This window comes from Macaca fascicularis, chromosome 1 (genome assembly GCF_037993035.2).
Source record: "Macaca fascicularis isolate 582-1 chromosome 1, T2T-MFA8v1.1".
Lineage (NCBI taxonomy): Eukaryota > Metazoa > Chordata > Mammalia > Primates > Cercopithecidae > Macaca > Macaca fascicularis.
The window spans coordinates 213,716,894-213,742,841 of NC_088375.1; the positions used below are offsets into that span (position 1 = coordinate 213,716,894).

Here is a 25,948-nt window from a genome sequence, read left to right on the forward strand (position 1 = left end):
TCGGATTTGCATTCTGAGATGGTCACAGGTTGCTTTGTGGCAAGTGAGTAGAAGGGGTGAGGCTGAAGGCTGGGAAACCAGTGAGGAGGGAACTGGAGTGACCCTGGGGGAAAGGTGGTGCTGCGGGCACCATCCAGTCCTCCTCTAGCCCAAACCACACTCCCGGCATGCTGCCCAGAGCAGGCAGCGAAGACAGAAGGAGGCTGTGGCCCCAGAGGTCCCACACAGTCCCTTCTCCTACACTCATTGACCTTTCCCCTCATCCTTCCAGGCAGATAATCAGCCAAGGGCCCTGGTCTCCAGACCCTTTAATAGAGGAGAAAGAACAAGTTCCCAAATCGCTCTGAAATGAGGTAGAAAATGCTACGTGCCAACCTGGGGATGCAGCTCCCGAGTCATCCTGGCCATAGGTGTGTATCGGGGAAGCCTTCCCAGAAGAGATTGCAAAACTTGGTGGAGTGTTTCTTAGACACCGAGCTTTGGACGCATAAAAATGAGGAGGGGCAGTTTACCCGTCCTTGAAGAGTTAATAGTCTGAGGGGCACAGTTTAATGAACAACCAGTGCTGGCAGAACCCCACTGTCAGGGTGGCACTGGGAGTCCAGGGCTGGAGGCCTGCCCTTTCCTTGGGCCCCTGAGGGCAGGGTGGCTGGGATGCCCCAGGCCTGTCTTGGTAGGCTGACAAGCCTAGGAATGGCTCCCTCCTCCCAACACGGCCCCTTCGGACTTCCTGGGGTAAGATGTAAACAGGGGAGCAAGTTTCTGGAGAACGTTCAGGAAATCAGCTTGGTGGGGGTCTAACATCAGGGAGGGGGGCCTGGCTTCTGGGCCTTCTAAAGACCGTAGAGCACTTGTATGAAAAGGGGATTAGGAACCACCTACTTCAAGGCCCCTGTTTTACACGTGGGAAGACTGAGAGACAAAATGAGCATCTACTATGTGCCTGGCACTTAAATGGAATCTCTGCTCTCCACACCAAACCCAGGGAGGAGAGCGAGCCTTATTTCAGAGTTGTAAAAGCTGAGGCTCAAAGGTCACTTAGGGAACTAGGGATGGGAGCAAGACAGTGGCTCCCCGATTCCTCTAGATTATGGCTGCAGTCCCAAGCTACCACTCAATTTGGCAGAAACTTGGCCTTCCTGGGAAAGCCCGCTGGGACAGGGATAGGACGGTTGAGCCAGTAGCCAAAGGCATTGAGAGCTAATTGGGGCTGGACACTGGCCAGGCTAAAATGCTGGTTATTTATTGTTCACCTTTGCACGGCACTTGACAGTTAGACCTTTTCTTCCCCATTCCCTGACTGTTCTTGGATTCCCACTGCCAATTAGTGGCAGAACTAGAACTTGAACTCAGGCCTTGTGACTCCCAGCCCAGCTCCCTGCCCCCCCACACCCAGATCCCCAGCTCCCCAGCTCCCCAGCTCAGCTAACAGCCCCTCCCTGTCTGGCAACACCTGGTCTCCTGGCCTGGGTCTCCGGTACCCCCCACCCGCAACACCTGGTGTCCCAGCCTTTCTGACCACATAGCCCTCTAAGCAGTTGGAGCAGCCCCTGGCCCAGAAACCTCTCCCCATCCTCCTCCCACAAATTCCCTTCCCCCCTTGGCTGGGAAGGCAGGAGGGTGGGCCTGGGGTGGCAGCCAGGCGGAGTTAGGTTACAGAGTAAACACAGTCATGTCAATATTTACTTCTGCCTGGAACCAGAGCTTCCCACCTCCCTGCCTTACTCCCTCTAGCTGCCCATCCAACTGCACGTGGCCTGCTCCCAGGCTCTGATCTGGTCATTGAAAGCAAGGCCAGGGTGGCTTCCAGCCCAGGCTTTGCCACTAATCCTTCTTGTGTTCCCGAACTGCAGTCTCCCTTCCTGGGCCTCAGTCTTCCCATCTGTGAAATGACATGGCTGGAGCAGACTGACTCCAGGGCCGTCTTCAGTAATGACATGCGGGATGACAAGTATAATACTCTCGTTCAGAGGATAGACTCAAAGTTGTGCAAATCTGGGTTTGAATCCCAGCCCCACTACTTCCTCACCATGAGACTTGGGGCAAGGCACCTAACCCCTTTGAGCTCCAGTTTTCCTCTGTAAAATGAGAGCCTAGCAGTCGGTACCCATTTTGTTTGTTGGTGAGCATTCATGAGCTATGTTTGCAGCACTTGGCACAGGATAAGGTTTGATTAAATGGTCATGGTGTTGGTTGTGATTCCAGATAAACATTTTATGATTCGCTGAATCCAGACACTGGGTTGCGTCACTTGGAAACTGGAACCAAGGGTGTTGACTCTAACCTCATGTCCTCCTGGTCCTCTGAGAGGCCGCAGGCTGGGCTAGGGTGTCCAGGGGCTGAGAAAGCTCCTTGGTCAACACCACACACACCCCCAGCTGCCTGGCCATTGGAGTTCCTTCTTATTGGGCAGAGGTCCAGGGCTGAAATGTCCTCAGAGATACGTGACCGTGAAAGGGATGAGGGAGGGCAGAGGGGGCGGAAGGGGAAGGAAGGACCCATTTCCTCAGCAGTTCTTTCACAGAAGCTCTGAGTCCATTACACACATGAGCTGCTCCTCCCAGCACTGGAGAGGAGGGGGCGAGGGGTGAGGACTGGCTGCCTTCAGGTGCTATATCTGAGCAGGCAGTGTGGGGAGGAGAGGGCAGGGAGGCGGGGTCTGCCCGTGCAGCAGGAGTGGGCCTTGGAGACTGATGGGCCCAGGATCAAACATGGCATCCTCACTTTTTGCATTGTCACCTTGGACAGTGTGTGTCACCTCTCCAAGCTTTATTTTCCTGTCTCTAATATGGAGCTTCTGGGGCAGTATTTTTTTTTTTTTTTTTTTTGAGACGGAGTCTCGCTCTGTCGCCCAGGCTGGAGTGCAGTGGCGCGATCTCGGCTCACTGCAAGCTCCGCCTCCCGGGTTCACGCCATTCTCCTGCCTCAGCCTCCCGAGTAGCTGGGACTACAGGCGCCCACAACCGCGCCCGGCTAATTTTTTTTGTATTTTTAGTAGAGACGGGGTTTCACCGTGGTCTCGATCTCCTGACCTTGTGATCCGCCCGCCTCGGCCTCCCAAAGTGCTGGGATTACAGGCATGAGCCACCGCGCCCGGCCCTGGGGCAGTATTTTACACAGTAGTTAGAAGCGCTCAATCAGATCCTGTTTCAGAGTAGCCCAGATGAGGGCTGGCACCTACAGGGGACTCAGTCGGTGTCACCTGCTGTTATTGTCATGACTGTTATGATGACACTGGATGCCAGACTGGACCTCGTGAGGGCAGAGATTGTGTTTCTAAAAATTGTGGTATAGTATAATTTACTTCAGTAACGTATGCACATCTTATACAGCTCACGGTTTACAAATGCGCACACCTGCACACTACCTGGACCAAAGCATGAACCATTCCCACAGTTCCTGTGTGCCTCCTCCATCAGTCCCCTGCAGCAGGTGGCCACTGCCCTCTAGTTTGGCCTGGTTTTGAGCTTTCTCTGTGTGGGTTCATTCATGTGTGCTCTTCTGTGCCTGGTTTTCTTCAGCTTTGGACAGCACGGAATGTTCGAGGTTTGTCCGTGTCGCCTGTAGCAGTATCTGCTCCTTTTTAGGCTGAGTCGTGCCACATTGGGTGGATGTACGTGTAAATGTCCGTGACTGACGTTTGGATTGATTCCAGCCTGAGGCTGCTGTGACATTCTCGTATGTATCTCTTTGCAGACCTGAGCACTCGTTTCTTTGGGGCACATACTTAGGAATGTAACTTCTGGGTCAGAGGGGCAATACATGTTTAACTTTCTTTTTTTGTTGTTTTTTTGAGACGGAGTTTCACTCTCGTTGCCCAGGCTGGAGTGCAATGGCGCAATCTCGGCTCACTGCAACCTCCGCCTCCCGGGTTCAAGCGATTCTCCTGCCCCTGCCTTAGCCTCCCGAGTAGCCGGGATTACAGGCGCCAGCCACAACACCTGGCAATTTTTTTTTTTTTTTTTTTTTTTTTTTGAGACAGAGTCTTACTCTGTCACCCAGGCTGGAGTGCCGTGGAGCGATCTCGGCTCACTGCAAGCTCCGCCTCCCAGGTTCACACCATTCTCCTGCCTCAGCCTCCAGAGTAGCTGGGACTACAGGCGCCCACCACCACGCCTGGCTAATTTTTTGTATTTTTAGTTGATACAGGGTTTCAACCGTGTTAGCCAGGATGGTCTCTATCCCCTGACCTCGTGACCCGCCCACCTCAGCCTTCCAAAGTGCCGGGATTACTACAGGCGTGAGCCACTGGGCCCGCTAATCTTTTGTATTTTTAGTAGAGATGGTGTTTCACCATGTGGGCCAGGGTGGTCTCGAACTCCTGACCTCAGGTAATCTGCCCACCTGGTCCTCCCAAAGTGCTGGGATTACAGGTGTAAGCCACCGCGCCCGGCCTCAGTGAATGTTTTTCGTTTTTTTGTTTTTGAGACTGGGTCTCTGACTCTGTCACCCAGGCTGGAGTACAGTGGCATGAACATAGCTCACTGCAGCCCTGAACTTCTGGGCTCAAGTGATCTTTCCACCTCAGCCGCCTGAGTAGCTGGGACCACAGGTGCGCACCGCCACACCCAGCTAATTTTTTGATACCTTTTTTTGTAGAGACAAGGTCTCACTATGTTACCAAGGCTGGTATTGAGTTCCTGTGCTCAGGTGATTCACCCGCCTTAGCATTCCGTGGTGCTGGGATTACAGGTATGAGCCACTGCCTGTCCCAGTAATTGTTTTTTGAAAGAAGGAAGAAATTTGAGTCCTTTCTTTGTCTTAATGCCCCAGATTCACTCTGTGGCCCTGCCCCTGCCCCCAGGGCCTGGCAGCTCTGGGCTGGCACTCTGCCCAGACCCTGGGCTTTGGGCTTCACCTGCTGTCCCTCAGGGCTCCCCTGCCCTGGAGACCCACTGGTTGGCTGTGTGACCTCAGTCTAGTCCTTTCCCCTCCCTAGTCCTCACTTTCCTCTTCCGTCAAGTACTGGGTGGGTCGAAGCTTCCCCTGCTCCCCGTGTCTGTGGTCTCCCTCATTTGGGGGCCTTTGCTCCTGGTGTTTGGTGCCTCTTCACCCCCAGGGTCTCACCCACCCCAGGCAGGAGCCCCCACTGGCCTGTAGCTTGCAGAAGGACCGTTTGGGAAAGCTGGTGGGCCCTTCATTCTTGGTACCCACCCTAAGAGCCTCACTGCGACTCTGTCCCCCCGGGTGAGAGCCCTCCAGAGTAGGCCCCCAGCCATGAGAGCCCCACCCACTGAGGCTTGGCATCAGGTCGCCCCGGGTCTGAATCCTGCTACTCCCTGGCTCTGGGACTTTGGGCAGCTCACTCCACCTCTCAGAGCTGCAGCGTCCTCATCTTCAGGGTTTTGAGGACCAAAGGGGGCCCTGCCTCATTGGGACAGAAGAGAATGGAGCAGTCACATGCCTGCCCCTAAGGAGCTGCACTCCAGGAGAGGAAGCTGGAGACCAGACAGGGAAAGGTGCCCACCAGAAGGATCACTCTGAGAGAAGAAAGGAGAGAAAACACGGTGATGTGGTGGAGAGTGGCTGTGAGGGGAGGGGGCTGCTCTAGAGGAGTGACCAGGAAAGGAGGTGACGTCTGAGCTGGGACCTGAAGGTTGAGGAGGGGGCAGCCGGGCAAAGACGGGGGAGTTGAGAGTTCCCAGTAGCCGGACCAGCAAGTTTGGCACATGTAGGGGGTGAATACTGGTGTGGCCTGGCAGAGGCAGTGGAGAGCAGAGGGAAGGCTAGGAAGAGGTGGGCCTGGAGGGGCAGGCCATGGATAGCCTTGTCTGTGGGGCAGGGGTCAGCATTCCATTCTAAAAGTGGTGGGAAGCCACTGGAGGACCCCACGTTGAGGAGCAACTGGGTTTGGTTTCTGTTTGGAGAGACCCTGGCTGCTGTGTAGAGCATGGACTGTAGGGGGCAGGAGGGAGGCAGGAGCGCGGGCCTGGCCTGAGGGTGAGGAGGCTTAGGTTTCTGCAGGATCTGGGATTTTGGCAGCTACCTCAGGGATGGGAGAGAGGTAGCCAGGGATCCCAGATGCTTCGAGACCTCGCTGGCAGCAGAGCACAGTGGGCAGAAGTTACCCGTGGAGCCGGACAGACCTGTCTGAACCTCCACTTGAACTCAGCCTTCCGGGCTGGGCTTGGGATTCTCCCCGAGTGACCAGTTCCCACCATCCCAGTCCCTGGGGACCCGGAGAAACAGAGCCAGAGGGCATTGAGCTGGAGCCTGCCTCCCTCGCTTCCGCACACCTTGCCGAGAAGTGAGGGCATAGGAAGAGATGGCCGCAAAGGGATGCCCAGCCCCTCTGCCCCGGGGCTGCTGTTCACAAGGCCACGCTGGAGGGAATCCTGTGGCTTTGTGGTTCCTTGTTTCCTGGGCTGGTCCGGGGTGGAAGATGACCATGAGAAAGCGGCATTTCATCTTCCTTCACCCCGAGCGTTCAGTGGGTGATTACTCGGCATCCTGTTGGGCTTCCGGTGTGGTGGGTGTGAGCCAGAGAGAGGAGGGCATGAGAGTTCACAGTCACAGGACGTGGGACTTGGAGGTCATCTAGGCCAACTTCCTCACAGGGCAGACTAAGGCTCAGAAAGGGAAAGAGACTTACCTGAGGCCATACAGCAGGTTAGAGGCAGGACTTAGGCCCTGATTCCCGGCTCCTCATCCAGCACTCTTTCTAGGTGACATGGAGGTATGGAGGTTTTGGAGCCAGATAGATGTGGGTTGTAGTCCCAGCTCTGTCACTTAGTCCCAGCTGGGTGACCTTTGGTGAGTGACCATCTCTGAGCCTCGGTTTTCTCCTCTATGAAATGAGATGATGGTATCACCATTCTCACAGTGGTGTTGTGAAAGTGGTTGATAATTTATGACAGGTTGTAAAGCTCATAGGACGGTGCACAGAGTTGACTCTTGGGAGGTGGGAGCTGTTATTACCTTTGTGGCTCTGTCTTTTATTTATTTATTTATTTTTTGAGACGGAGTCTCGCTCTGTTGCCCAGGTTGGAGTGCAGTGGCACGATCTCAGCTCACTACAACCTCCACCTCCTGGGTTCAAGCAGTTCTTCTGCCTCAGCCTCCCAAGTAGTTGGGATTACAGGCAGGTGCCACCATGTCTGGCTAATTTTTGTATTTTTTAGTAGAGATGGGGTTTCACCATGTTGGCCAGGCTGGTCTCAAACTCCTGACATCAAGTAATTTGCCTGCCTCGGCCTCTCAAAGAAGTTGGGATTACGGGCGTGAGCCACCGCGCCCGGCCTGTGGCTCTGTCATCCTAACCTCCTAAAGCACCAGAAAGAATGGCTGCGTGCTGGCCCTCACATGTGCTGTTTTCTGATGAACGCAGTTAGGGATGGAAGATGAGAATGGGCCATGGTTGGCCCATCTCTCTGCTGCTTGCTTTATTTCCCCATTATATTTGAGAGACTCCTTAGCCAGGCCACGAGTGACACACACACACACGCGCACACACACACACACACACACACACACACACACACAGCTCTGGTGGGCTGGAGCAGTGCTGTCTGCCTTCAGCCCAAATTGGGGTGGGGGAGGTGGAGGCATAGACAGGCACTAAGTGCAGGTCCCAGGTGAAAAACTGGGCAGCTCCCCACCTTCTGCATCAGATGCCTACCACGCACCACCAATACCTGTTTGTTCAGTGTGACTGAACCTGTTTGTTCAGTTAAGACCAAGAGCCATGGGATCAACTTAAGCTTGAACCCTGCATCTGCAACTGAATTGTCGCAAAGGACTTTTTTTTTTTTTTTTTTTTTTTTTGAGACAGAGTCTTGCTCTGTCACCCAGGCTGGGGTGCAGTGGCCGGATCTCAGCTCACTGCAAGCTCCGCCTCCCAGGTTTTAGGCCATTCTCCTGCCTCAGCCTCCCGAGTAGCTGGGACTACAGGCGCCCGCCACTTCGCCCAGCTAGTTTTTTGTATTTTTTAGTAGAGATGGGGTTTCACCGTGTTAGCCAGGATGGTCTCGATCTCCTGACCTCGTGATCCGCCCGTCTCGGCCTCCCAAAGTGCTGGGATTACAGGCTTGAGCCACCGCGCCCGGCAGCAAAGGACTTTTAGCAGGCATTGTCTTCCTCTCTGAGCCTTGGATTTTCCGTCTGTGAAGTGAGGATATAACAGTCCCTCCCAGGACGATTGCAAATATTCAGTGAGAGGAGCAGCACTCAGAGCATGCATGGTGCATATCTGGTGCTAGACTCCAAGAATTAGATGGCACTAACATTTTAACAGTGTTGACACACGTCCCGATTCTGTTTCTCTTTCCATGGCTGTTCTTAGAAACTTACTTCCCCATCCGCCCACCCCACCCCCATCCTGTGTTCCCACAGCCCCCTTCCCTCTAACTCCTTGCCTGACTGCCTTCTCTCAGGGTCACCTTGGACTGAAATCTTTCTCCCCCTCCCCTCCCCTCCCCTCCCCTCCCCTCCCCTCCCCTCCCCTCCCCTCCCCTCCCCTCCTCTCCCCTCCCCTCCCCTCCCCTTCCCTTCCCTCTCTCTCTTGTCTGTCTCCCTGCCTCTTCCCCCCTCCCCCTGGACTAACACAGATCAAGAGTTCAAGCTCCGGCCCAGCCTGCCTGGGTTTGAATCCCAGCTCTGCCATTTACTGGAGCAGCCTCAGGCAAAGTACTTAATTCTCAGCCTTTATTTCTGCATAAGTAAAATGGGAATAAGGATAGTGCCAAGCTTAGAGAGTTGTTTAAATAAGCGACGAGATTCTTGTAAAGTGCCAGGATCAGTGCCTGCAATACAGTAAGTGCCTAATAAATGTCACCTGATTTATGACTAGACAGGGTTCTGCTGGAGCAGAGCCCCTGCCTTTTCATCTCTGCATTCCCAGGGTCTGGCAGGGTTGGGATTGGAAGGGGTGCGGGCTTTCTAGGGGTTTACACTATGGCATTGGAGACTTGCTTTCCCAGTGCAGCAGGCCTCTCCAGAAAGGGGAGGGGACTTGGACCACATCGTAAGCTTGTCTGTCTGGCAGATATTTCCTACAACCCTGCTGCACACCACTGGGTGCTGAGGATGGGGTGGGGGAGGGTGCAGTAACACTGCCCTTAGTGAACTCAAGTCCATGGAGGAAAGTGGGACAAAATGGCCCTGATACTATCAGAGAATGACGAGCCCGAGGCTGGCAGGTTGCTTCTGAGGAGGCTCCTGGGACTGGTGATGTTTGATGTTTCCTTGTGGGAGTGACGTAATAGTAACTTCTGGCTACATTAGGGCTTTATTCAGTAATCCTCCATTCTTTCCTATCCGCGGTGTTTACCCGTCTTAGCAGTAATAACAATAGCGTTTCTTGAGTGTTCGCTATGTGCCAGGTATAGCGCTAAATATTTTGTGTTTTGAGTTTACTTAATCTTCACATCAACCCTGTGAGGTACTTATTATCATTATTCCCATTTTGTAGGTGGGAAAACTGAGGCACAGAGAGGTAATGTATCTCTCCTCTCAGTCAGTAATTGGCAGAGCTAGAGTGGAACCTGGGCAGTTTTGGCTACAGAGTCCATGCTTTTTTTTTTTTTGCTTTTTTTTTTTAGCGAAGTCTCATTCTGCCTATCACCCAGGCTGGAATGCAATGGCACTGTTGTGCATGGCTCATTGCAACCTCAACCTTGCAGACTGAAGCGATCTTCCCACCTCAGCCTCTTGAGTAACTGAGACTACAAGCGTGCACCACCATGCCCGGCTAAGTTTTTAATTTTTTTTTTTTTTTTTTTTTTTTGAGACAAAGTCTTGCTCTGTCGCCAGGCTGGAGTGCAGTGGCGCTGTCTCAGCTCACCGCAATCTTCACCTCCTGGGTTCTAGCGATTCCTCTGCCTCAGCCTCCCGAGTAGCTGGGACTACAGGTGCTGCACCACCACGCTCGACTAATTTTTGGATTTTTAGTAGAGATGGGGTTTCAGCATGTTGGCCAGGATGGTCTCGATCTCCTGACTTCAGGCGATCCACCCACTTCGGCCTCCCAAAGTGCTGGGATTACAGGCGTGAGCCACCGTGCCTGGCCTAATTTTTTTTTTAGAGACAGGGTTTCGCTATGTTGCCTAGGCTGGTCTCAAACTTCGGGCTCAAGCGATCATCCTGCCTCTGACCCCTAAAGTTTGGGATGACAGGTGTGAACCACCACGCCTGGCTGAATCCAACTTGTGCTTCCTCCATAACTGACTTTTACCCAGCTGGTTGTAGTCCTTGTGACTAGCCAATCTCATGGCCTCTGAGCGCCTTACCTTCCACGAGAGTCCTTTGCAGCCAGCAAAAGTGAAGGAATTAATCTTAGGCCTTCCTGTACAGCCTGCGTTCAGCATCAGCTCAGGGGTGAGGGGATAGGGACCTTCAAGGAAGAGGGTGTGGAAGTTTAAGGCCCAGAAAGGAAAGGACTTGAGTCAGGAGGAGGAAGAAGGATTAGCATAGGAAGCATTTAATGGGGAGAGAAAGGAAACTCAGAAGGCTGGAAAAGTTGGAATTCAAACTGAAGCAACATTTGCTGAGTACATTTTCGGTGCCAGGCATGGCAGCGTCTGTGCCTTCCAGGAGCTCCCAGGCCTGTGGGAGAGATAGACAAATTAGCAGGTAAATTGCTGAATAGTATTTGGTGAGGTTGGCCGGGGGCGGTAGCTCACACCTGTAATCCCAGAACTTTGGGAGGCCGCGGTGGGTGGATCACTTGAGGCTAGGAGTTCGAGACCAGTCTGGCCAACATGACAAAACTCCATCTCTACTAAAAATATGAAACAGTTAGCTGGGCATGGTGGCGTGCGCCTGTGGTCCCAGCTATTCAGGAGGCTGAGAATCACTCGAACCCGGGAGGCAGAGGTTGCAGTGAGCGAATCATGCCACTGCACGCCAGCCTGGGCGACAGAGGGAGGCTCTGTCTCAAAAAAAAAATAAATAAATAAAGTATTTGGTGAGTATATGGGCAGGAGCCTTTGAAGGCCCAGAGGAATAGATCACCAACTTGACCCAGGGAGGTGATGTTTAAGTTGGGTCTTGAAGGATGAGTAGGAGTTTGCCAGCCAGGCAGAGCTAATAGTAGCAGAGCCAAAGTTTAAACCTGAACAGTCTGGATCCAGAGTCTGTGTTCTTGCCTGTGGCATGCTTGGCCCTGCTGCCCTCCAAGGCCTAGCCTTGGGAGATGAGACTTTCTGGGTCCTGGGTCACTCCACACGAGCCTTAGACAACCACCCAGCCATTTTCCCATCCAATTCCTGCGTTTGCTCTTCACAAACTCCCACTCTCTCCCACTTCTGCAAGGGTGGTTGGGAGTTGACTAGCCTTATAGGCAGTCTCTGTCTCTATAAGTGACTGGGATTTGTGGTGTCCTGAGAAGGGTACACAGATTCTACCCGCAGTTCTCCTGTGGCAGGTAGGAGGCACAGACAGACACAGAAGCATTTCCTGTTTTGTTTTTCCACTGTTTGCCCTGAGCACATGAACTGCTTTGCATAAAGCACCTCCTCAGATCATTGCAACAACCCTGGCAGGTAGAGGTAATTTACTGCCATTTTAAGCATGAGAAAGGTGACTCACAGAGGTTGAGCCATGTGTCCAAGGTCACACAGCTAAGCCAGTAAGTAGAGGGACTGGAATTTGCACCTCAATCTAACTGTGAGGCCTGTACTCGTGTTTTTAAGCCATCAGGAAGAATACCAGGTTATGAAGGCCACGCCCCTTTCTGATGAGTCTCACCTCTGTGCTGGTAATCAGGGCACCTAGGAATTGCAAGTTAGCGGTAGCAAGCATAAGGTTGCATTGATTTCAGTTCTTCTCAACAGGAATGTGCATGAGAATCACCAGGAATGTTGGTTACAAATACAAGATTCATTGCCTTCATCCTAGAGATTCTAACTCAGTAAGTATGGGGGGAGGGTCCAGGAACCTACATTTCCAGCAGAATGCCTGATTCTGATGCTGGTGGACCATTGAATATGCTGGAAATCCTAATTTATGACATGTCTTCTCTGGGTCCGGCACTATCCTGGGCATTTTATTTGGTCACTTCAGCCATCAGAACATCGCCTGGTAGGGGGAGTGGATGCAAAGGGAGGTGGGAGTCTAGAGAGAGATTCGTAGCAGTCACGATGAACAGCCAGCATGTCCATTCCACCTTTAGATCAATTGGATAAGGAAACTGAGGCTCGGAGAGGAGGCACCTTGCCCAAAGCTTGTGGTGGCAGAGCTGGGATTAGAAAGCAGACTCCTCAGCTGCCGAGACCTGTGTTCCTCCTGATACCCCACGTGGTTGCTTTTGCACCCTCCCACACAGAGACTCTTTTTCGTTTGTTTGTTTGAGATGGAATTTCACTCTTGTTGCCCAGGCTGGAGTGCAGTGGAGTGACCTCAGCTCACTGCAACCTCTGCCTCCCAGGTTCACGCCATTCTCCTGCCTCAGCCTCCTGAGTAGCTGGGATCACAGGCGCCCACCACCATGCCCGGCTAATTTTTTGTATTCTTAGTAGAGACAGGGTTTCACCATATTGGCCAGGCTGGTCTCGAACTCCTGACCTCAGGTGATCCACCCACCTCGGCCTCCCCAAGTGCTGGGATTACAGGCTTGAGCCACCGCACCTGGCCCACAGATTCTTGGGGGCATCTGCCAAACACCACCATAGGTAAATGTGGGATAATCAGTGGTGGCAATGTCTGCCATTTACTGAGCACCCACTGTGTGCCAGGCACAAGGTCTAGAATGGTCAGTAAGCAGGCATGGTCTTGGACAATTGCACAGATCTCTAATTATAAGCAGGTTGCTATGGGAGTTTATGTCAGAGGAGCCATTCCCGGCAGAGAGCAGGAGCAGGGAAGATGTCCCTGAGGAAGAAGGGTTTGAGAAGAGATCTGAAAGATGTGTTAAGTGTTAACTGGGCAAAGAAATGCAGAGTAAAAGATTCTAGGCTGTGAGAACAGCATGTGCAAAGGCCCTGGGGTGATTGATATATAGCAGCAATCCCCAACCTTTTTGGCACTGGACTTCGTGGAAGACAATTTTTCCATGGACAGGGTAGGAAGGATGGTTTCCCCTATGAGAATCTAACTAAGCCTGATGATCTGAGGTCCATGAAGCTTCCACTTCAGTTCATGTTAGTTAGATTCATCACCTTAGTTACATTCTCATAGATTCTCCTAGGAGTGCACAGCCTAGATCCCTCGCGTGTGCAGTTCACAATAGGGTTTGCACTTCTGTGAGAATCTAATGCTGATCTGACTGAAGGCGGACCTCAGGCGGTAATGTTCACCCACAGCCGCAGCTCACCTCCTGCTGTGCAGCCCGGTTCCTAACAGGCCATGGACTGGTACTGGTCTGAGGCCTGGAGGGTTGGGGACCCCAGCTGTGTAGCTGGAGTAGAGAGGAAGGGTGAGGCTGAAGGGTGGTCAGGGCGGGTCCCGCAGGGCCGTGCAGACCAGGTGAGGCTTTACTTTCCTCTACACCAAAGGATTCCATTTGTGCTCTCAAAGTAAGAAACGGCAAAAATGTATAACGAGCAGGGTGGGGGTCTCCCGGCTCTCGAAGGGGTGTCAGCAGGGAGCTAAGAGGATCCAGTTTGACTTGAGTGGGGAGAGCAAGAGTGGCATCAGAAGGTGATGGTGGCTTTGCCCAGGCCGGTGGTAGTGGTGAGGGAGAGGCAGACAGAGAAACTGAGTAGAGTGGGCAGGGCCTGGTGATTGGTTGGAGTGGGGCAGGGGATCAGCCCATTGCTTTGACCAATGAGAACATAGAGCCCAGAAAGGTTGCATGAGCCGCCAGAGTCACACAGTCCAAGCGTTAGAGCCAGACGCTAAGCTGGAGCCTCCTGTCCCAGGGCCTTCCAGCCAAACTTGGACTCCGGGCCCCAGATTCCTGGCAGCTGCTCTGGCAGAGTCCCTCTTCCCAGCCTCCTGGTGGCTGCGTCCCTCCCCATGCCCCCGCTCCCTGCAGAGTCTGGCAGCTTCGAGGGAGTGGGGTGCTTTGAAGCGTCTACAGGGAGGGCAGTGCTGTGACCTCCAAATTCTTTCCGTGTGACCTATGCGACCCCAGCGAGACCAGGGCCCCTCAGGACCCTGCCCTCCCCAGGCTTTGATGGAGTCCACAGAGGTGGGGTTTGGGGCCAGAGCCACTGTGCAGACACAGCCCCTTGCTGGGGAGCGGGGATGTTTCCAGGGACCCGAGCTGATGCACCTGCCATGAAGAGAAAGGAGATGCAGGGGCCAAAGCCTGGGGAGACCCTCTCTGTGCCCAGTGGGGTCTCCCCAGCAGTGGGGAACTGCTCCCCCATCCAGGCTCGGTAACTGCAGGCCGCTTGCTGCTATCTTAGAATTTCTGTTTTCTTCCGCATTGTCACCCCAGTTGGCACCTAAGACCTCTGAGATGCTGCTCAGTTAAATGGATTCTCAGCTCTGCAGGCCTCGCTCCACCTCCCTACCCTGCTCCAAACCATCCCCCTCCTGAAACCTGAAATAGTCATAACCCCCCTATTATGAACCTCATCTCCCCGTACCTGAGCCCCTGTTTTCCTTAAGATTTGGAGCTCTCTTTGGGGTTCAGGCCCCCCTTTTTCTCACTAGGTTCTAAGACCTGCTCCCTGCTTAGGCACCTTCTTCTCCCTGGACCCCTTCTTCACCCCTAGACCCTGGACCTGGGTCTGATCCCTCTCTGGAGACTGGAGGCTCTGCTGTGTTAGAGACCAGCACCCCCGACACACACACCCCACGGTCTCCCAGGTTTCTCTAACCCCCAGGGGCTTCACCCTTCTCAGCCTGACACACAGTAGGCACTCAAGAGACAAGCTTGATCCTGCCACCCCTTCTCCCAGCCCTGCCCGTTTGTGGCCCCTTCTGTGCCTCCCCACCCTCCCCCGCGTGGGTATTTTTGCTCAAGGAGCTCGTGCTGTGTGGCAGCTGAGCCTGGGAAGCAGCTATTGTTGGCTGAGAACGTGGGGCGGCAGAAGGATGGGGGCTGAGAGGAGGCAGGAAACATACTTATAGGTCCAGGCCCAGCCCCCTGGTCCCCACACCCCACTGGGTCCAGGTGAGGCCATTTTAGGACAAGTCAAAGAAAGCCCCCTTCCCACAGCCGGGAGCTCCGTTGTGAAAATCACTGCACTAGGGGAAGCTGGCAGCAAGTTTGGAAACGAGGTGGCTGGTGAAAGTGCCACCGGCAGTTTCAGAGAGCAGCCGGGGTGCCCCTTGAGCCTCTGGGTGGCATCGGGACAGTAGGCAGGACCCCTTGTGTGGTGATGCTCTGCTGCCGCCCGTTTTGGTTGCTTCTCGTACCTGTTTCATGTCTGCTCTGTGGCGCAGGAGGTGGGAACCACAGTTTATTGAGCATTAACTTTGAGCTAAGCCATGTGCTGAGCAATGAATACATTGACTCAATTCATACTTCAGTCAACTCCAGGGAAGTGGGTCCTATTGTGTCCCCATTTAACAGATGAGGAGACTGAGGCTTGGTGAGGTAGGTGAGGTGACTCGGTCAAGGCCACACAACTCCTGAGTCTGTTTTTGCAGGCTTCTGTAGAGCATCTGACTTCAAGGCTGAGGGTGTTTTGCTTGTGGCCGAAAAAGACTGGGCACAGCGAGGAGGGAGGAGGGCCAGGCACAGCGAGGAGAGGGGAGGCCAGTAAAAGAGGATGAGAAGCCTGCAGGGGAGCAGGCAGTGCCTTTTCTGGGGTGGTGACAGGCAGTTGGAAGCAAATTTCGATCTGGATGAGGAACTGGCACTATTCTGTCCTCTGGTCCCTCTTGCCCTTTAATTGTGACATTACTTCTCACCGCTGAAGGGGAACCCCTTGAGGGCAGAGACTGTGGCTTGTCCTGGCACCTGCCTTGAGCAGAAGCTCAGAGAAAGATGCATGGAGGGAAAGAGTGGGGAGCAGAAACAAGCCATCAGGTGCCAGGTTGGTGGTCCTGGAGCCAGTTTATGGCTCATCTGGTCACGAGGGCCACATCTCTCAGTGTTTAGTGTCAGCTATTGAAGAAATCGAATCCAGTACACAAAATTGGATTTTGCAGTTTTGCAACCAGTTTCAACCCCCCTCTATTGTGTAATGTGTTTCTTTAGATAAGGAAACCCAGAACAAAACATGTATGCTTTTCTCCTGGCGACCTCTGATAACTCTATTGAAGACATGGCTTAACGAGAACTGTTTTTCTCCTTTCGTGATTTGTGACTTTTCTTGCAGTCTCCAGGTGGCGGTGAGTCAGCCATAAAACTCGTTCAGGAAAGTCCAGAGGAATTTTTTTCTGCATCAGGTTCAACTTGAGCAGTGCTGGGTGACACCCAATGACACACTTGGTTGGGGAAGGAGAGGCTGGCACACTCCTAGCTGCTTATCTCTGCCACCTCCGCCTCCATTTGTCCCTGGCTTCCTGGGGCCCAGAGCCATCTCCGCCAGAGCAGGGAGGCCGATTAAGTGACCCGCGGGCTCATTCTGCCTGACTCAGCTCAGCTCCAGCCCTCTCTGGGGAGAATGAGTCATTTTTTCAACCCTGAAATATTTATCTTCATGTGGGAAATGGGTGGGGGTGGGGAGAGCCCCTCCTGGTCCTCTCCAAACTTGTTCCTCAGTTCTGAGGGGCACTCCAGCTGCAGGCAAAGGGATTCTAGGGCAACTCTGGAGAGGGCAGTCAGACCTGAAGTCAGTAAACCACAGCTGTGGCAGCCATTGGAGTCACCCTGGACAGAAGCACACTGGGCTGAGTGGGTGGAGTGTCCCTGTCAGTCCCCCACTGATGGATGGTTTCTCCTTGGGGATGGGCCTCTGCCCCCTGCTTCCTCTGCCCACCCAGTTAAGAAGCTATATGAGCCCGGGTGTGGCAGTGCACATCTGTAGTCCCAGCTACTTGGGAGGCTGAGGCAAGAGGATCGCTTGAGCCCAGGAGGTTGAGGCTGCATGAGCTATGGTCGAGGCTGCATGGGCTGTGGTCAAGGCTGCGCTCCAGCTTGGGCAGCAGAGTGAGACCTTGTCTCTTTAAAAACAAAACAGGCCGGTCGAAGTGGCTCATGCTTGCAATCCCAGCACTTTGGGAGGCTGAGGCGGGTGGATCACTTGAGGTCAGGAGTTTGAGATCAGCCTGACCAACATGGCAAAAGCCCATCTCTACTAAAAATACAAAAAAATTAGCCGGCCATGGTGGCGCATGCCTGTAATCCCGACTACTCAAGGAGGCTGAGGCAGGAGAATAGCTTGAAACCCGGGAGGTGAGGTTGCAGTGAGCCGAGATTGTGCCGTTGCACTCCAGCCTGGGCAACAGAGTGAGACTATGTCTCAAAAAAAAAAAAAAAAAAGGAAATTGCCCCCATCTCCCATTTTCTGTTTCCCCTCACTACCTCATTGCTCCCCTTAGCCCCTCCCACAGTCTAACATGCTGCGTATTTGATTTGTCTTATTTATTCTGTCTCCTACTAGCATATAAGTTTCATGAAGGCAAGGTTTATTTTATTTTATTTTTAGTTTTTTGGGACGGGGTGTCACTCTGTCACCCAAGCTGGAGTACGGTGGCGCCATCACAGCTCTTTGCAGTCTCGAACTCCCAGGCTCAGGTGATCCTCCCATCTCAGCCTTCCAAAGTGCTGGGGTCACAGGCCTGAACCATTGCGCTTGTCCCAAAGGCAAGGATTTTGTCTGTTTTGTTTCCTGCTATATCCGTCGAGAACGGTGCTAACACATAGTAGGCACACGATTTTAAAGAGGATAAGAGGAAAATGAATGAGTGAATGAATGTGAGCAGTCGGGGCTCTGTGTATTTTGATCCATAACCCTCCTCCCTCCCCCCACTCCAGCTGTGTTGTTCTAGGAGGCTAGGTTCTTTCTCCACCCACGCCCTCAAGGTCAGCTTATCCACTCTTGAGGTTTCATGCTTAATTTCTATATTTGAGCTTCTCATACCAGTGTGTGAGATTGCCCTGGGGAACAAGTGCCCTGAGTAGGGTACTTGTATCATAAAATAAAAAGGTGCTGTTTTGGAGTAGAATGCAGAATTGGCATGAATTTTTGAGATTCAAAAGAAAATGAGGCTTAAGCTTTTTTCAGAGCTTTTAGCTGTCGTCCTCAAACCTGCCAGGGCACGGGTGGGCTCTCCTCTGCCGTGTGGGTGCTTTGGGAAAGTGTAAGCAGCCTTGTTTTTGGAACTGACCCCAACCCCTGAGCCCCGGGGCCTGCCCTCCCTCCAAAGCCCCAGTGAGGGGTTTTCACCAAACACGCACAAATGCCAGCAGAGGGCGGATCCACGTGCGTCCTCATCCGGGGGCCGTGCCCACTTCCCTTCCCGGCGGGCGTCCCCGTTTCTTTCTCTCAGCAGAGTGCTAGATCGGAACCTCTTGTCCTTCCCGGCAAGAGGCCCTTCTCTGTCTGCCGCCTTTCCTGTGCCTCTCCTCTCCGTCGCTGGGTTTTCTTGTCCTTTTCCCCAGTTAGGTGGTTAGGTCAACTTCCAACCCCTCAGGGCCAAACAGTGCCACCACACTGGCGTCCCCATCTCCTATGCCGGCAGTGGCACTACCATTTTGGTCACAGCCCTGGGGCCCTGGAGTGTGACACATGTGGGGGGCCCTGGCACAGCCCCAACCTGTGCCTCAGCCTGCGCCTTGCACTGGCCAGGTGAGAAGGGCTGATTGCTCTCCTGCCCTCAAAGAACCTGCTGGTGTTTCCATGGCAACTGTGCAGCCAGGCTGCCTGGGCGTCTACTGGGCTAAGGGCCACCAAGTCCTCCACAAGGTACCCATGGTTGTGGGAATGGAAGCATTAGCTAGAGGTGAGTGGCACTGACCTGTCCCCAGCTGTTAGGGAGGGAGCTGTACTTTGGGCTCAGGTGGGGTGTGGGGTCTCCTGGTTTTATCCACACCCCCATCCCCAGTCCATCTCACTGGGAAGCCACCCTGCCACTTCTTTCTGAGCCCCTGTTTCTTCCTCTGTAAGAGGGGCATGTAATGCTGACTTCAGAAGTTGTTCCAGCTCCCGACATGAGCCAGGTGGGGCAGCGGTGAGGGAGCCTCAGGTAGAGGAGGAGGGAGACAAGACCAGACCAAAGGGTGGCCAGGGATGCAGCTCTGTTTCATTCGGACCTGGGAATCAGACCAACCTGCCCCTTCCAAAGGGTCTTAGATCCTGAGGAAGCACTCTCCCCTCTCTCAGCCTCAGTTTCCCCTTCTCTAAATGAAAATAGTCTGGGCACGGTGGCTCATGCCTGTAATCCCAGCACTTTGGGAGACTGAGGTAGGCGGATCACTTGAGGTCAGGAGTTCAAGATCAGCCTGGCCAACATGGTGAAACCCTGTCTCTACTAAAAATATGAAAATTAGCCGGGTGTGGTGGCACGTGCCTGTAATTCCAGCTACTTCAGAGGCTGAGGCAGGAGAATCACTTGAACCCGAGAGGCAGAGGTTGCAGTGAGCTGAGATTGCGCCATTGCACTCCAGCCTGGGTGACAGCGCGAGACTCCGTCTTAATCAATCAATCAATCAACCAATCAATCAGTCAATCCTGTGTGACAAGACTGCAGAAAGAATAGAGTAAGATAATAAGTGCATGACAAGCCTGGTGCCTGGCCCAACACACCGCAGGTGCTCATTCCATGTTGATTACCTGTGAAGGCACCCGTGGGCCACCGCACTGGAAATTGTCTTTCCTGTGGTCAGGCCTGGGTCCCCAACAGACCCTCTTCCAGGGCATGGCTGCTGGGGGGCCCCAGGGCTGCTCCTCCCAGTGGGGAATTCCTCTTATGTTATTCACACAGAGATTTCCCCAGGAAGCCTGAGCCCCTCTTTGTATATCTTCCCAGCTGTTATCTGGGCCTCCTGAAGGCCTGCCTGGCTTTCTGGTTTATGTTAGGGTTGTTTATATGGGGTCTTATCTCTCCCAGGAGCAGGGGCCAGCCTGGGGAGCAGCAGGACTGTGGGCTTTGAGTCAGAGCAACCTGGGTTTGAGTCCCCAGCTCCGCCACGCACTAGCTATGGGACCCTCGGCAAGTGACTCCACCTCTTGGAACCTCAGTTTCCTCCTCTGTAAAGTGGGGATGGTAGTACCTCCAGCACAGGGTGACCATGAAGATTATGTGGGAAAATATCTGTGCGGTTCCTGGCATGGGTTAGATGATGAGTTACAGACAGCTCCTTTCCCCTCTTCAACCAGGAGGTTCCGCAGCAGCGTCCTAGAGGCTCAGACCCAGGGCAGGGGAAGAACATCACAGGTCCTCAAGGTGCCACCAGGGCAGTAGGCAGGGGAGGCTGCACAGCCGATCCACGCTGCTGGCAGCTCCCAGGACTCCATGACCTAGAGGAGGCTGGGGACCTCAGGAACCTTCCCCAGAATGAAGGAAGTATGGGGAGGAAAGACACAGAGATGAGGCTGTGGCCCCTATAGGAGCGTGGGTGAGTGTGGAAGATAAGAGCACAGGCTGTGGAACAGACACATGTGTCCATCAGGGAGCTGTGTGACCCCCTGTGAGTGACTCAACCTCTCTGAGCCTTAGTTCCCTGTCTGTGCAAATGAAGGATGATGATATACCATATCTCCTGGGGTTGCTGTGAGGCGTTGATAATACATGGAAAGTGCTTGGCACAGTCTGGCCAAGAATTTTCTATTTATTTTTAGGTCGTATTCTCAGGACCCACTGACTTCTGGCCAAACTCTTCAGTTACTCATAAAACAGTAATAAAAATTTTTTAAAAGCTTATTTCTCCAGCACCTTCCATGAGCCCTGCAGGCAACGTGCTTAGTGCCTACCTCTCATTATCCCATCTGGTTGTAGCAGTCCTCTGTGGGGTTGGCCCTGTCACCATCCCCATTTTATAAATGAAGAGTCGGGTGACCTGTCTGAGCCCACACAGCTGTTGACGGCTGGAGCCTGGAGATAATCGTGGGCAGGGTTAGTGTCTCACCAAGTATCAGCTGGATGCAGCAAACCTCAAACCGAATCCGTGGGGAGAATCTGTGAATGAGCTTGTCCAACCTGTGGCCCGGGATGGCTTTGAATGCGGCTTACCACAAATTCGTAAAGTTTCTTAAAACATTATGAGATTTATGCATGAACCTTTGTTTTTTAGCCGATCAGCTATCATTGGTGTATTTTATGTGTGGCCCAAGACAGTATTTCTTCCACTGTGGTCCAGGGAAGCCAAAAGATGGGACACTCCTGCCAAGTGCAAACGGAAGATCTGGAGTGGGGTGGGGACACCTGTGGACTCAAGACAGCCTGGGTGGCGAGTGGTGTGTGGGGGCTGGCTCCAGAAGCCGTGGGACCGCGTGTGGTTGTTCAGCCTGTCTCGGCAGGCAGCGGGCCCTGACGCACTAATGTAAACATCCAGACTGCTTGTTGGCCCACTGGGGGACCAAGACAAACTAGGGAACAGTAAGCAGTGCCTCCCGGTGCCTGGTAGGGAGTGGCGAGAATGAGGAGCTGGGTCTCAGGAGAGGCTGGGGAGAGTTGGACAGGGATGGGGCCTGGCTTTCCTGCCCAGTTCACAGAGGGGAGGGCACAGCTGCTGACTTGGAGGGCTCCCAAAAAGGCCAGGAGCAGAAAGTCTGAGAAGCAGATAGGGGACAGCAGAGGGAGTCTGGCCCTTGGTGTTAGGGGTACCCTGGTGGACAGAGGTGGGGGTGGCACGGAGCCAGCATTTATGGAGCCCCTAGTATGTACCAGGTCATTTAGACACGAGGTCTTATCACGTCTCTAGAAAAGCCCTGCGTAGTCCACTTTATTATTATTATTATTATTATTATTATTTTGATGCAGAGTCTCATTCTGTCGCCCAGGCTGGAGAGCAGCGGTGCAATCTCGGCTCACTGCAACCTCCACCTCCCAGCTTCAAGTGATTGTCCCACCTCAGCCTCCCAAGTAGCTGTAGCTAGGATTACAGGTGCACACCACCACGCCCAGCTAATTTTTTGAATTTTAATAGAGACAGGTTTCACCATGTTGCCCAGGCTGGTCTCGAACTCCTGAGCTCAGGCAGTCCACCCACCTCGGCCTCCCAAAATGCTTGGATTACAAGTGTGAGCCACCGTGCCTGGCCTAACTTTATTATTTTGACTTAGCTAGTGAGAAAATGGAGCCCGGGAGATTGTACAGCCCCAGCTCCACTGAAAACCCACAGAATTTGGCTTCCTGGGCGGGGGAGTTTACGAAAGCATTTTTGGGTAGTATTCCTTTGCATCTGCCTCTGCTGACGTCACATTTCCCATGCTAACTTTCTTCTGACCCTGGCTCGGCGTCTCCCTCGATGGAAGTGCAGCCTCTGGGGAGCTGAAGCTCTTGCCGCAAATCCCCTCCCTGGTCCGCTTTTTGGCACATCACTGCGTGGGCCTGGCCAGGCTGAAGTGACTGTCTGGTCGGGTTAGCTCCTTGGAGGGCTGGTGTGACCAGCTCAGGGGTTTCGCCTGTCTGTCACCCAGGGAGGAGGATTTTGCCAGCTCTGCTTGGATAGGCTTGTGAAGTGGGCGTCAGGCAGGCTTACTGGTTCTAAGTCTTCAAAAAAATGGGATTTTAGAAGTTGCTAAGACCTGAAATATGACCCCACCCATTTTACAGATGGAGAAACTGAAGCCCAGAGAGGGGGAAGGTCTGCCCCAAAGACTCAGTGAGAGACCAAGGCAGAACCGAGTCGAGGTCTCCAGGGAGGACACCCCTAGGCCAGGCTGACCCTTGTTAAGGGGGTGGGACAGGGTCAGGAAAGGGCAGGGATGAAGGAAATAAGTTCCTCAACTGGATCATGACCTGAAACCCAATTTCACAGCTGCTCCCACCCTGCTGCCCTCCCCAAACTGTGCCCTAGAAATGCCCTTGGGCCCTCAGGAACCCTGATAAGTCCCTGCGCATGCGCCAGCAGGGTACTTGTTTCATTGGATTTGGGTCTCTGCGAATCCACACGAGGGCCTCCTGCTCCCCACTTGCCACACCAGGTCTTGCCCACTGCTCTCCCCCACTGTTTCCCTCACTCATATTCATCTCCGAGTCCAACAGCTATCACTTGGGTTGTGCAGAGCTGGGAAGAATCGTTTAACCGTAACAGCAGCCAGTGAGGGGACCTCGTCTGTGCCATCTGATACCTTCAAGGTGCACCTTTGAGGGGCAGACCCTGCTTTGCGTGTGTTTTGTCCCCACTTTGAGAAAGAGATCACGGTGGCTCTGGTTTAAGTTCAAGAACATTGGGATCACACCCTGAGCCTGGATTTGAACCAGGAGACAGACACTGGTACCCCACACCCTCGACCACACCTGCTAAAGCCAGGGACCTGCAGAAGTCAGATGACCTGTCTGAGCCCGCAGAGCTCTTGACTGCCCTGACCCACTAGCGCATCTCCAGAGGATCTGTGTGGATGCAAGGCAGTTAGGACCTCACCTTGAGATGGGGAGCAGGAGCTCGGGAGAGGCCGAGGAGAACTGGGCAGGAATGGAGCCAGGAGGGCGCGGCTGCCAGCCTGGAGGGGTCCCAAGAAGGCCAGGAACACAAAGTCTGAGAAGCGGGTTGGGAGCAGTAGAGAGGCTCCAGACAGCCTAGGCCCATGACTCCATCCCGGTCAAGGGACCAAGATTGCTCAATCCCCAGAGCCACAGATGCGTCACCAGCTCAGCGTCGCCGCGGGCTGGCCTGGCCTTGTGACGAGCAAACATTTTTCCCCATCTGAGGCCTGCGAGCTGGCCTTCAACTCTGCCTGTTCATTTTGGGAGACCCTTCCAACAGCAGCAGGAACAATGGCAGCCACCAGATGCCAGGCCCTTTGTAGACACGACCTTGTTTAATTCTCAGGAGAGTCCTGGGACCTAACACTGGGCGATAGGATCCCACTTCACAGAGAAGACTGGGATCACATGGCAGCAAAGCACAGGGCTGGCTCGAAGCCCAAGTCTGTCTGACCTATTCTGGTGGGCAGCAAAATATATCAGACATATTAAAAGCATCAGGCTCAGTAAAACCAAACACTGGTATATAAGCCTTCAGCTTAAGGAATAAAACTTCCCAAATGCAGTTGAATCCCCCATACCCCCACACGCCCAGTCCATTTCTTACCACTCTCTCTCCCAGGGGAAACTACTTTCTTCAGTGACTGTCTTGATACTGTTACTCCTGACCTCAGGTGATCCTACCACCTCCCCACCTTGGCCTCCCAAAATGCTGGGATTACAGGTGTGAGCCACCACACCCAGCCTGCTTTTGCCTCCCTAAATGATACATGTTGCTCACTGTTTTTGAACTTTAAATAATTGGTGGGAGGCTCCATGTTGACTTCTGCAGCTTTCCTCTCTTCCCATTGCATTTGAGTTGCAGCCACTTCGTTTTCAGGCCTGTGTAGTATTCCATCCCATGATGTGACTCCCCTACGGTTTATCCAGGCTCCTATAGATGGGCATTTAGGCTGTTTCTCGTTCACAACCACAGCGCGTGCTGTGTGGGAGTTCCTTATTCATGTCTCCTGGCAACCACAGGAGAGTTTCTAAGAAGTATATGTGTTATGTATGTTAAAAACTGGAATCAGGCCGGGCATGGTGGCTCACACTATAATCCCAGCACTTTGGGAGGCCGAGGCGGGCGAATCATCTGAGGTCAGGTGTTCGAGATCAGCCTGGCCGACATGGTGAAGCCGTGTCTCTAATAAAAAAATACAAAAATTAGCTGGGCTTGGTGGCGCACGCCTGTAACCCCAGCTACTCAGGAGTCTGAGGCAGGAGCATTGCTTGAACCCAGGAGGCAGAGGTTGTAGCGAGCCAAGATCGTGCCACTGCACTCCTGCCTGGGGAACAAAGCAAGACTCCATCTCAAAAAACAAACAAACAAAAAACTAGAATCAGGTAAACCCACGGCATCATGGGATTCCTCACTGAGAGAACAGGCCAACAATATTGGGGTTGCTGTTATGAGGGTGAAAAACCCCTTAAGGATAGGAATGTTCCTCTGATTCGCCGCTGTAAACGGCACCCAGAACAGTGTCTGGTGCATTGTGTGCGTGGAGTAAATCTGTTCCCTAGACAAGGGGATGTGTGCCAGCTACTGTGGCAGGTACTCAACTTGCACAGTCGTACTCAGTCCACTGAGGAGGGGTTCTCCCAAATCACAGGTAAGCTGACTGTGGCACCAGAGAAATTAAGTCCCATTCTTAAGGTCCTACAGCCGGTACCCAGGTTGGCTGACTCCAGAACCTGCACTCTTCCCTGAAGCTGCCTGTGTGGACAGAGGGAGTGGATTCACAGAACGCTAGAATATGGGGAAAAGGGGGGCAGCTTTTTTTTTTCTTTTGAGACAGAGTCTTGCTCTGTCGCCCAGGCTGGAGTACAGTGGCACGATCTCAGCTCACTGCAACCTCCGCCTCCTGGGTTCGAGTGATTCGCATGCCTCAGCCTCCCGAGTCGCTGGGATTACAGGCATATGCTACCACACCTGGCTAATTTTTGTATTTTTAGTAGAGATGGAGTTTCACTATGTTGGCCAGGCTGGTCTCAAACTCTTGACCTCAAGTAATCTGCCTGCCTCGGCCTCCCAAAGTGCTGGGACTACAGGCATGAGCCCCCATGCCCTGCCGGGAGCAGCTTTTAATGCCTAGTTGCCTATATACAAGCCCCTAGGACTTTCCAGGTTGTCCTAGAGGCCGTGAGGGTGAAGTGGCACCAGCTAGTAGATCACCTTTGGCCTGGGATGCCCCAGACGCTGGGGCTGAGTGACAGCTCATCTCTGAGGTTGATCCATGGGGAAACTGCAAAGGTTGAGACCCCAGTAGGCATAGGATTCAGATGCAATTGGATGGAGGAGGCAGCCTGACCAAAAGAATTATTTGCTTGGGACATGAGCAGACCTGGGCTCAAATCACAGGTCTGCCACTTACTAGCTGTGTTTTTAGACAAGCCTCTGAACCTCTCTGAGCCTTATCACCCCCATCTGTTAAATAGGTATTGACTCCGTCTTGCAGAGAGGTAGATTTGAAATTAATGAGTGTGACAGTCTTAACACAGTGCCTGGACAGTAGTTATTAGCTACAGTACAGGGGAG

At 53.2% G+C, this 25,948-nt stretch overlaps 1 protein-coding gene across 4 annotated transcripts in view; it reads left to right on the plus strand.

Annotated features, from left to right (window-relative positions):
* The window catches only part of ECE1 (endothelin converting enzyme 1), a 133,578-nt gene that overhangs the window by 5,302 nt on the left and 102,328 nt on the right, over positions 1 to 25,948 (plus strand). The window contains exon 2 of one of the 4 annotated variants that reach the window (XM_045378906.2): positions 272 to 410. The exons of the other annotated variants lie outside the window; for them this stretch is intronic. The gene's annotated coding sequence lies outside the window, so the exon portion shown is untranslated. The remainder of the gene's footprint in view (positions 1 to 271; positions 411 to 25,948) is intronic. 4 annotated transcript variants of the gene reach the window in all.